At 38.9% G+C, this 12,931-nt stretch overlaps 1 protein-coding gene across 4 annotated transcripts in view; it reads left to right on the forward strand.

The window, feature by feature from the left end:
* The first annotated feature begins 10,836 nt into the window (after positions 1-10,836).
* The window catches only part of zfhx3b (zinc finger homeobox 3b), a 505,913-nt gene continuing 503,818 nt past the window's right edge, over positions 10,837-12,931 (forward strand). For 3 of the 4 annotated variants that reach the window (XM_072595978.1, XM_072595979.1, XM_072595977.1), the window contains exon 1: positions 10,837-11,409. The gene's annotated coding sequence lies outside the window, so the exon portion shown is untranslated. Of the gene's footprint in view, positions 11,410-11,636; positions 12,062-12,931 lie in introns of those variants that run through there. The other variant, XM_072595981.1, reaches the window with a different exon arrangement.

Below are 12,931 nucleotides of genomic sequence, written 5' to 3' on the forward strand. Positions count from 1 at the left end.
ATCTTCGCTCTCGTTTCATTTCTGAATACCAATTTTGAATTGAATTATGTTGAAACTTCAAATTCTTAACCTTGTAATCCTGTTTCAAGGGCCAAGTTTCCTGACTCTCCATGCGAAAAGCATCCCATTTCAACATATCAATCCCTCTCATGATTCTAGATATATTGATACAATATGTCTTGTTGATGTTGACCCTTTCTTAACCAAGCTTTCCTTCCCCAGTGAGAATAGACAAAAAAAAAGTTAGTTCCATTACACCTTTTAGAACCTAAGGACATCTCAAAGAATTTTAAAACTAATGGAGTGCTTTGGAATTATCATCATGTTGTTTTGCAGGAAATGCAACAATTAATTCATACAGTGCAATATTCAACAAATTGCAATCAGGTAAAGAATTTGATATCCTCTTTTTGCTTATTGTGGTTTAGAGAATAATGTTGGCATTGTCACCAGAAGAGCTTGAGGGAAAGTGAGGACTGCAGATGCTGGAGATCAGAGTTAAAAAGTGTGGCGCTAGAAAGCACAGCAGGAATGCCTGATGGATGGCTTCTGACCGGAACTCTCCTGCTGCTCAGATGCTGCCTGACCTGCTGTGCTTTTCCAGTGTCACACTTTTCAACACAAGAAGAACTCCCCTGGTATGCCTTGAATAGATTTATTAAAATTTTCACCTGAAAGGACAAATTAGGCCTTAATTGAGCATCTTTCCACAGGATACTACCTCAAACAACGCAGCATTCTAACAGTATTGAAGCTGACTTAATGAGACTTATTAGATGATCAGAGGGTTAGATAGGGTGGACAGTCAGAATCTTTTTCCTCAGGTAGTGATCACTAGTACGAGGGGACATAGCTTTAAATTGAGGGATGACAGATCTAAAAGGTAGTTTCTTTACCCAGAGAGTAGTAGGGGCATGGAATGCTCTGCCTGCAACAGTAGTAGACTCGCCAACTTTCAGGGCATTTAAATGGTCTATGGATAGGCAAATGGATGAGAATGGAATAGTGTAGATTAGATGGGCTTCAGATTGGTTTCATTGGTCAGTGCAACATTGTGGGCCGAAGGGTCAGTACTGCGCTGTAATGTTCTATGTTCTATGTGGTACAACTCTGAACTGGCGATCTCGATTCTCTGCAGTGGTGATCTATGTTGATGCATCATTCAGTGAAACCAAAGGACTGGCTGAATCTTCTCATTCTAATCCCCTTTGATGTTCCACCTAAGTTCTAGACATTAATTGGACTCAAGCAAGATGACTGGGTGTTTTCATAACACCATGGTGCCTCCCAATACCTGAATCCAGAGTGACAATGCTTGCAATGACAAATCAAATTGCCCAGTGACTTTGAAGAAGAGCCACTGGACCTGGAACATTGACTCTGCTTTCTCTCCACAGGTGCAACTGGACTTGATGAGTTTCTCCAGACATTTCTGTTTTTGTTAAGTGACTGTCTAGGAAGGTTACGAAAACATGACAGACATATTTCGAAGAAAGAATTCAGAAAGAAAAATGGCACTCGGTACAAGTTTAAAAATGGAATCACTGTGATGTTTCACCTATTGATAACAAAGTGACACAGAACAGAGTGGTTCAGAACATAAAATGGGGTAAATCATAATCAAATTACTTTAAATGTTTGGATTTTGTTTTGAATGAGAAGATTATGATACAAGCTGCAAAGTAAATGTGTTTTGCTATGTTGTGTTGCCATTTAGCTTTTGATTCTATTTTATCCTTTGCAAGCCAGGAGAGGACTGAAAGATGTCCCAGAGTGCGATCTTATTTAAGTGGTGCACTGGATTTGAATATGTCCTAATCTGTAGTCCTAATAAGGATCTGGAAAGCTGGCAGCCCTGTCTTCTGCTGTGTTCCAGAATATATGCTGAAACCTCAACCATTACTCTGAACGAAGAAAACAGAAAGATTTAAACAAACATTCAGTAATCATCACTGAATTCCTGCCAAGCTATTCGAGATTCTTGTTGACTATTTCCAGAGACTGATTCAGTGGGAGTGTATTCCTTATGGTTTCACCTAAAAAAGAAGTCTCTGGAGAATCATACTATTGGGTGGCCTACAGTTGATATCAGTGTACCTAAGATTTTTTTGTTCCCTCAGTGATGCATACCAGCAAAATTGAAAGGCGACTCGCAGCCTCTGAGGATCCTGCAGTGAAAAGCTTCTAATGCTATAATGGTCTGTGGTTTTGCATGCTGAAAAATCTTATTTCTGTACCATTGTGAAAAAACAATTTCAAAACCAGTAAGCAAATGTACCATCACCAAAATTGCTTTTCATCTTGATGTGTTGATCCAATTGTTAACACATAGAACTGCATACCATTATATTAATAGACCCTTTCCAGTCCAGGCTCTTTGTACAGCCAGCAGCAGCTGCTTTCCTGTGGGAAAATGCACACCACTGGCTGAAAGCTACTAAGGATGCCTAGAAAATGCAGACTCGTCTTCTTGTTGGAAAGGCTAACATTTACAGTATTCACTGTAGTTTAATGGAATAAAAAATGTCTGGATTTAAAATGACTTCAAGCTTAATATTATATAAAAATTCACTTTTGAGCATGCTATTATCATTTAAGCCCTCACATGTACCATGGATGACATTAAAAATTACTGAGACTCTTAAAGTTTACAGGGCAAGGTGCTTACTCGCATTTGATTTCTACTATATATGTAATTTAGTATTTTGTTTAAAATAATGCTGAATAGATCCTAAGTACTAGGTGCCAATACAAAGCAGCACCTTTAACATATCAATTTACCTTTAAGTTAAAGTTTGTTATAGCACACTCATTCATTTATGGGGTGCAAAATTTTAATCAAATTAAAATGTTAATTAAATTGTAAATATTTGAAAGGGGCAGCAGCTTCATGAAAATGTTTGATTGTTTTGTATTCTGCATTGGGAATTCCACTTGTCATTTTTATCAGCATAACGCCTATCACAAGTGACAGGGTGCAGCATTTTGATCCAGTTTAAGTTATCATGCTGTAAGCTTGTAAACTAAATGATCTATTTGCCAAGTAATTTTTGATGAAGTTAAGACCCATTTTAAATAATATTTCATCCTGTAAATACCTATTCCATCATATGCTATATTTGTTTAGAAAAGGATGCAAGTAGATTTCTTAAATGGATCTTTTGCTCAAAGTAATTTCGACAGAGACCCACCCATATCCTCAGTGTAACTGAGTTGGGTTAAAATCCCATGAAACAACATAAGCAGTTATTTCTGCTAACTTTCTCTGTAGGGGAACAAGAAAACCCCTTTAGAAAATATATTTCCAAGATACAAATATGACAACACTTTTTCAAACTGTACAGCTTTGCCCTCTCCTTTAACACTTGTCTTGTTCATTTAGAAATTCTCCCCTCTAGTCCTGATAATGGATTCAAACAATTGAAATATTAAATTGTCTGTTCTCTCCATAGGCACAGCCCAAGAATTTGCCAAATTTTCTGGATTTTATTTATAAATTGCATCATTGTCTGGGAAACATTTTGGGGTCACCTGAGGTCATGAAGGCAGCTTCTTTCAAAACACCAATAATGAATGAAAGTTCAAAGGAAAATGTACATTTAGATAGTGTCATTTATGTCCAAAGTACTTTCAAGGAAAGGTACTATCTTGAAGTGTCATTTATCAGACCAATGTAATATTTCATCGGCCTGCAGAAAGGTCCCTCATACAGTCGCCACTAAGTTTATTATTTCATTATATTGGCTCAGGGATCAATTTAGACCAGAATACCAGGAGAGAACCTTTACTTTTTTTTTCAAGTAGTACAATGGGATCTTCTACATCCATCTAACCAAGTGTTTAGGTTTGGTCTGATTTGAACATTTCTGCAGGTTGCCTGGTCCTATAACTTCTGATTCAGACTCCAGTTGCCATATTGTATGTGAAATGGCAAACTACTCAAAAACAGTCACGGTCATGTGATTCTAGTGTATTGTCCAAAATGGAGAGGTCAATTGTGGCTGATATTAACTGAACACAGGAACAATATGTACTAGTCCCAACAATCTGATGCTATTCCTGATTATTCATCCTGCAGGTGTGACTGGATACATTTCAACAAAAATTGCAAATCGTAATTATAAGCGATGACAGACAACAGCGGTTACAACCTGATCATTTCATCTAAACAGAGTTGAATTACCCAGTCATTCAGACTAGACAATAGAATCGTGCAGCTGAGGCTGAATTCAGTGTCTGAAATATTTTTGAGTGTTCAAATAAGTGACTTTGAATTAAGGGGAAAGAAGGAAGCAGAACCCTTCCCCCTCTCCAGTAGGATGCGTTTTTTTTATTGTTACACAAATGCAGCTCCAGTCCAGATTATGAGACCATAGTCAAGATCAAACTGAGAGCAGTCACTTCTGTAACCAGGGGAATAAAAGCGTGAAAATAATCAGTCTTTGTGTAAACACACCAATGGATTATAACTGTTACGTATCTATAAATTGTAAGTATTTTCACTTGTTTTTCACTGTACAAGTATCAAGGTAGGGAGGAATCGCATTATAACTGAACATATTTCTAAGCGGGAGTCAGGTGCTTTCTCCTTTGTGATATCAGTCTGCAACATTCTTTGTTTTCAAAGCCTTTAGATGTCAGTCACTGGCGACTGTTGCGTGTTGATGTCAATTAGCAAGTCACAGTGAAAACTGTTCTCTAACGTGTTGACTGCTCCATAAATCAGGTTCAGCATTTCAGTTGAAGGGTCAGGGACATAGTATGTTTCGTAACGTGACATCGTGGTACGCAATCAGGAGGATACTATTGGTAGTTAATCAACTGGAAAAATTACTCCTACATAGTTTCGAAATCTTCGAGTGTAATCTGATGTTGTTCCGCGCAGTATAGCGGTCGCACAAAACTCCGCTTGCAGCTATTTTCAAAATTGCAGAAATGGTTTTGCCAGGATCAAACTGCGACCTGGCAATAATTTGCTTATTTCAGGAAAAAAAAATGTCTTTTCTGATATACACGCGCTGAAATATTCCGTGCTTTCTGACTTTAAGATCTGTATTTTTGATGAGCTTTATCAATATTTGATTATCCGTTTTAAATATTCAGAGCTTAAAAGTCATTATTTCATCCCTGTAATGTATTGAATGTGTATATTGAAGTAGTTTAATGAAAGTTAATGCCCTTCGGAGTGGTGGCAAACCTCAGAGCTGCAAATAACAAAATATGTTCAGGTGATGAGGACTGCAAAGGAAAGTAATGAATGCGCAGTGAATGAACTGTCAATGCATAGTAGCAAGTAACTGATACTGTGTGTAAATGATATTTCTTTCCAGCTGGAGATTAGATAGATGCTAATAGTTACGTTGCATCTTCCAAACATTCGGTGCCTTGTCCTCTGCATCTTGTAGTTTGTTTAGGAGCAAGGGCTCTCCAGCGAGATATGACTGGAGCAACGTTCTGAACTACAATCCCCACAAATCTTTGCAAACAGCACCTTTTTTGACAACCTTCCCAATCGAAAGCACGTCACCTGTCAGTGGGAAACGTCACGAGGTCCCAGTGCCGGGAGGTCACGTGATATATTCAGGTGAGCCGGTGGTTGGCTGCAAGGTCGATGCGAAGGGAAAATCCCTCTTCTGAGCCTCTCAGTTGCTGCCGTGAAACCACCGACGCCATAGACCTTTAGGGCAACAGGTCAGCAAACTTCAGTCAGTGCTTTGCAAACTGCAGCATGTAAAACCGTTGCCAATTATCTTTAGCCAAATATTTTGCATTCAGAACTCAAGTTGCACTGGCTTACTTCGAAATTATCTGTAGTTCCACATATTGTATTGCGGGTTGGGAAAAAAAGTTTGAATGTCAACATATGATTTTAATAAATCAGAACAATCAGTAGGGTAATAGATCAGTGCAGCCTGATATTACTTAGAAATGCAAAAGAAAAAAAACGAATATATTTGTTATATTTAATGCACTGTCGATTTATAAATCTTGAATTTAATATATAGAATCCCTGTTTGATACTAAACATGTGCAATTATGCATCATTATATTTGTTCAATAAATGTGAATGGTGTGCTTTTTATCTGAGTATGAGACTTAACATATATAATGAGAAAATTAGCTGATACATCTGTTTCTAAAACATAATACATCGAAACTAAGGGTAAACATGCACATCAATAAAATGATAACCACATTGAAAAATGATTGTAAATTATAGGAAATTCCTAGTCATCACATTTTCTTCTGGCTCTTCAACCAGTAACCAAATAGCAAGGCTTCTGTAATTGGAAACATTGCAGGAGTTCCAAACTAATTTGGCAATGTTATATCGATAAATAACAGTGCGACATTGTTTATAATTAATGGAGACAATATTACAATTATCAGTATAACTGATTGTATGATAATTCTTGCAACTCTAAATGCCAAGCCTGACGGCGACACAATGTATACAAATGAAAGTTTTACGCTAACTCTATAGGGAACTTGTGGCTGTTGGCCTGTCTACAGTAACATGAAGACTGTATATAATAAAAACAGTTACAAGCAAGGCACGGCCGAAGGATTCCCCATCCACCGTTGCATCGCAATGGCAGTAAGGAAATAGGGGAAAGGCTGGATTTTTTTTTGGAATTGCACTAGATAACATTAGTTTTTGCAAAACTAGTAATAATGGTTATTGGGGATATCTATTGCCTTTATTAAAAATTAATCATGCAGCTATTTGATAACTTATATGCACGGTACAGATGTTAAATGCATGATATAGAATACTGTACATATACACACCAAATATTGAACAAACTATCCGTGAATTGGACACGGTTTTTTTTGGACATGAATCCATGGCACTGCAAGGGGGTCTCTCTCCAGTTTGTGTGTGTGTGTATCGTTTGCGCCAGTGCATACGGTTGTATGTTTCTCGTGTTATCAAGCGTTGCTTTCCGTCTGTGCTCATGGGAGTGGAGTATGAGCCAAACACCTAGCCTTTTATAAAATGCCTAGTCCTTTGGACTGAGCAGCTATTCCTTATCGTCTATTGTACTGTTAGTTTTGCTTTCCAAAATGCGCTCCTTCCTAAAACATAAATAAAACCATATTGTAAGTACTGTAGTATTTATGATATCTAGCAAGACGTTAAACTGCGATGTATTAGCATCACTAAGGAAACTCCGAGCAACCTTCGGGACTTGTAGCGAATCAAATCTCCGCTATATCTGTCGGAGTTCCACTGTCCACTATCAATACAAGCCGTTACATCGCAGGTCAAACTCATTGAAATAGTTCAGTCGATTGCATTCATGTTGAAAAGATGTATAAACTAGGAATGGCCACGCGTTTTACTGCCCAGCACTGAACTCTTATCATTTAAACCCGAATGGAATGATATTGTTAATATTTTTTCGGAAAAATCTTAGTCCTTCTACAAATCTGTTAAGATTTTTGCTTGTTATTAGATTCCGGTGTGGAGTTGTTTCTTAAACTTCGAAATAAACACATTGCCTGTGGAGTGGAATTATAAACGTTATGAATTGGAATAAAGACAATTTCTGTGTATTAGCTGCTTAGGACAGTGCATCCCGTGTATTAAAAGTGAGAAATAAAAACAGGACTTTTTTTTATCCATCAAAGTTTCATTTTTGCCGAATTCCTTTTTTTTGACAAAAGCTAGCAATGGTGCGTGTTTTTTTCATGATGAAATTGTTAAATATGATTTGCATAAATTATTTCGAGATAAATGTTTTCTAAGATGTATTCTTTTTCATTTGAGGAGTGAAGCGTTGTTTTTGACAGAAATGTTAAAATGCGCTTCATACATCATGTTGTTAATGGGAATCAGTGCTCTATACTGCCGGTTTATTTCCATTGTAATCTTATTGCCAATATTGTTTTGTTGACATCAAAGCCTAAAACAAAGAGTTTGAAAAAAAACAAACCTCAGTCGGCTTTTCTTTTAATCTCACAAATATTTATTGTTGCACTGAGTTTTAGACATACACACACCAAATAACGGAATATTTGCAATTTGCAAATACCCTTTAGGGGTAACACTTGGTTCCCATACCTCGCTGTGTAACATGCAAACGGTAATTTGCAGCTTTAATATTCGATGTAACTAATGCAGAACATCAAAGTCAAATTGCTGAAAGTGTTAGGGGGCATTTAAACTTGAGTAAACTGTTTCATCGCAGGCGCAATATCAAAAACGTAATTGTCTCGTTTGGACGAAATATTCGTTGACTTGATCAAAAACATAGACTCACACAATAAAACTAAGATTGTACTAATTAATAAAGTCGAGATTATTTATTAATTAAGCGTTTCTCGCCTTTACGCGCAAACTGAATCGGGATTGTGCTGGTGGAGAACCTGCACAACGCAAGAATTTTAACTTTGCTCTAAAACGTAGAACATAGTTTTAAGATCGCAACATTGAGTTTCCTTAAACATGAATTAAAAACGCATTTTGTTTTTCAAACGAATTTTTGGAAAGTTGCGGAAACGTGTGTCGATCTAAACGTTTGGGGCACGTGGTGGGACAAGCATACAAATTAAACAATGATTAGATAAAGGGATACTTCAACAGTTATTTTAACGGAAAAGACATTGCAAATAATTTCGACACGAAAGGTTTTTCTATTTGGATGCGTCTTTTCGGTAATCAAATGTATCTATTCTCTCCCTGTCAGTACCCCTACCCACCCCCGTTCCTAATCTGAGCCCTTGTAATAGCTCAGCTAGTCAGGCGTATTTATGAGAAGATGTTAGATTTGTTGTTTTCTGCATGTACGTATTTACAGCTGGGGGTGTGGAGGAGGTTGGGAAGTAGAGATGAGAAGTGCTTAGGGCGGTCAGTGTTGAACATCAGAGGGCGCTGCCATTGCACCTGCAAAACCCCAGCCAGACACAACTACCGTCAACCCATCCTTCATTCATTCAACTCCACTATCATTTCATCCAGAAAGAAAACAGAGAAAGAGAGACAGAGAGACCCCAGGCCCCACTGATCTATCCCAAACAAACACTGCGGTGTCCTAAAATCCCAGACCTGGACTGCCCAGAGAATCTAGCACCATGTCGCTTTAAGAGCAACTGCAATCCCAAATATCTGAGGGGTTTTTTTTGTCTACACACAACCTCTGACTTAGCAATTCATGTTTTATTCATCAAGGCATATTATACATATATTGAAATGCATTAACTATAAAGATATATACAAACAGGAATAGGAAGCTTGCGGGAAACTAACAATTGGTCACTTTGATATGGATTTAAGACTGATTGTCCTGATCTGTATAGCTTGACTGGGACAAGCTCAAGAATATTTCCGCGGATAATAATGCACTGTAAATAGGTCACACAAGAAAACATTCTTCCTCAACGCGTACTTCTGTCAAAGAACACGCTCAACATTAGATTTGCTGATTTTTAAATCGGTGTAAGGACTGACAAAAAAAAAACACTTAGCAGTAACTTAGCAGGGCTGATTTGGGGAAAATATGTACAGAAAGAGCAAAACAATAATGCATGGCCAAGTATATTCACCACGGGTGAGCCGCAGTAGCTTGCTGCCGGTCTTTTATTTGATAACACGTAGAAAATGATACATTTAATGTAAACATAGCTGCTATTGATTCCAGCGGTTTTATATAATTACAGAAGTGTGGATAATTGTTGATATTGGCTATTCATACAGCATTCGACGTTGCGTTGAAACTCTTGGCTTTTATTTGTGTGGTTGGTTGATTTCATTTTATTAACTCCCAAACAAGCCTGAAAACTGTTCGAAAGATCGGCGATCGATCGCAACAAATTCCGTTACATCCGCTCAATACAGTGACTAAAACACTTTCAATTCCAATTCTAGCGATTGTAGCTGGAGAAAAACTCTGACGATAACCCGTACAAGCAACCGAATGTGTATTCCCAGTTTTCCCTGATCCTGCTTCTAGTAAATGTATCTGATATGTTTATTTCCGAATTCTGATTTTCGCAATGCTTTTGCCCCCTTTTTTAATTCCCCTCTCAAACAATCCACTCTCTCAAGGCAAATGCGGACAGCGGGAAAGTTGGAAGAAGCATATGGAATCCAAAATATTCTGTCATTTCAGTTCACATTATATTTGGACAGATTTTACAATATTATCTGTTTTGACAATGTAGATGTTGCCAACAGTACACAGAAAATGTGAATTAGCAAAAAAATTGCTGTCTACAGAGATGCAGTTCTTGGTAATACACAATGGAAGTAGCATTTTTAAAAAAAACTTGTTGGGGAATTAACGTTAATCTAATTAGAAAAAGGCGAAAATATTGCGCTGGTATCTTAAATGTAGTTGTTGCGAAATTAAATACGGCATTAGAAGTCGCGAAACAGAAAGGAATTTACCTTCTCGAGCGCAAGTTTCTTAAGTGTGTTTCTCAGTTCTATGCATTCAAACGTAAAGTTTTGAAAACGTGGAGAAAATATAGTTTATTAATCAATTTAAAAGTAATGCAGCTTCTGTGTTTGGAAATGTTATAACAGTTTTAAAAGGTTAGTCTTGGGAAATTTACTAATTGTCAAAAAGATTGATTCCAAAATGTTGTATAGAAGGATTTTTCTGCTAAAGATCTTAGAAGGTAAAGATCTTGGAATGTCACCACTTCGCATTTGCAACCTGGTGCCAAAAAAACCCCTAAAATTATAACCTTCCAGGAACCTCGCTTGCACTTATGATTTTTCCACCTAATGCAATTAAAACATCATTTGTTTTATATTGATAAAAAGAAAGGATGAAGAAATGAAAGATCATCTGCCCATAAAACGATCGCTCAATATTTGTAGGGGCAAAAAGCAAAAAAAAACCTGAACGTCTTGGGAAGAGCAAGCAGGGACCCCTGTTAATCAGAACTGGAATTAATGAATCTATGCAGAGGGGTTGGAGTTTTAAGCAGATCGCCTTATTATTACACATATACAGTAGATTCTTTATTTCCTCTGCCCCCTCCGCCTCCTCCTCTCTCGCTTGCATTTGTGTAGCAGTCAGTATTTTTCATTTTATAAATATATATATATCTATATTCCTGACTTTGTGGCTGACTCCGAAAAGCGTCACTTGAATATTGATCCGAGGTCGCTAATTAGCCCTTCCCGTCGTGCCTTCGTAATGAAGCACATGCGCACTGAATTAATCACAGCCATTTTTGCACGGAAACTAATTAGCAGAATAAAGATCCATCGACTTTTTTCATTGCGAGTTTCGCCCTCTTTTCCACCGCGATCGCTGAAATTTTTGCTCCTGGAATGTCCTGCCTGTCCTAATGCGAGTGTCGCCGGGCCCTGAGGACTCTTTGTATGGGATCTTTACGAGCTGATCTGGATTACACCATTCTCTTTTTACAAACAGCAGACGGTGGAAAATCGTAAGTTTCAACTTTTTTTCTCTCTCTTGCCACTTTGCTTTGCTTCTTTGTGGATGTGTTAATTATAGTCAATCGCCAGCGCCCCTCGCTTTCTCTCTCTCTCTCTCTCTCCCTCCGTCAGCTTGAAGCTTCCCCCCCCCCTCCTCCCACTTGTACTTTTTCATTATTATTATTTGCAAATGGTCATGATAAATACAACCGCATCCGAGCAGAACTTTGAATACTTGAAGTTCATTATGATTATTTTTACCTGTGTGTTTACATCCGCACCAACCTGATCTTGACCAGCCGTCAACATAGTCTCGACCCCCCTTATGGTCATTTTTTAATGCAATGTTTTAGGATTGCGAGCGGTCTGTTGAAGTAAATAGCTATCTATTTAGTGGTGATTGAGAGGATAAGAGCTGGGCTGATGGAGACGCCGCGATGCGAGCGCGGGACTGAGGGTTGGAAGTGCCGGCAGCTGCCCGGGGTCGTAGCCGGGAGATGAAGCTTGGAGCTCGGCGTTGAGGGTCCGTCTTTCTCCGAGGGAAAGGGAGCGAGGGGGATTTCGGTCTGCTTCTGTGGCCGGGCTCGGGGCTTTCTTTCTCCGTCCCGTTTGGTCTCTCTCTGTCCCTGGATGTGTTAGTTGGGATGCGGTTGGCTAAAAGAGGTTGGATTTCCAAGTTCTTCATTTTGTTTTTTTTTCTCTCCCTCCTCCTCCTCGAGTCCCGGGATCGTTAAGACGGCGGGGTTAAAGAGTTTCTCTCTCTCTCAGTATTTTTTTATTTTCTTTTTCGGGATTTTGTTTTCATTCTTTCTCAGTTCCAGGGATGTTGAGGGGAGGGGGGAGAAGCTGAATGTAGGAAAGCCTTGATCCCGTGTTGACTTTATTTTCGGATTCTCAGAGTCACATGTGATCGATCGGTTTTTGGAGAATGTGTTTAAAAAGAGCCGGAGAGTCAGCGAGCGGCGCTCACATCGGAGGAGAAATCCCGGAGGTAGAGAAGGGAGGAAGAGAGGGAAGAGAAACGGAGCGATTGAAAGCCAAGGGAGAAGTAAATGGGGGGAAAAGCTCAGTGAGAGTGACAGAGAGGGCAAGGCAAGAGATAAGCGGATCAGAGCGAAATGAGATAGAGAGGAACAGGAGGAAATGAAAGAGATAGGGAGAAAGAATCAGGGATCAGAGGAAAGGGAGCGTGAGTGGGAGAGAGAGAAGGACGGAGGGGAAAGTGAAAACGGCAGGGAGGAAGGGAAAAAGGGCAAAGGGCGCTAGACGAAACGGAGAAGATGAAAACAAGGGAAAATGAAGGGGAGAACAACCGTAAGGAGGACGGTGGTGTATTGTCGGCAGATCCAGGACAGGAAAACAGGGAGTGCAGCAGGAGAGAAGAGAGCTTGAGACGAGATAAGGCAGCGAAATATATATAGATATCTAAAAAAAAAGATGGGATCGACTCCCATCAGGGAGACTGGGACATGGGGCAGGTTTCATCAGAGAGCGATAGGGGAGGAAAGGGGTCGGGGGGCTGCAACAACAATA

This window comes from Chiloscyllium punctatum, chromosome 26, assembly GCF_047496795.1.
Source record: "Chiloscyllium punctatum isolate Juve2018m chromosome 26, sChiPun1.3, whole genome shotgun sequence".
In the NCBI taxonomy this organism is placed as follows: domain Eukaryota; kingdom Metazoa; phylum Chordata; class Chondrichthyes; order Orectolobiformes; family Hemiscylliidae; genus Chiloscyllium; species Chiloscyllium punctatum.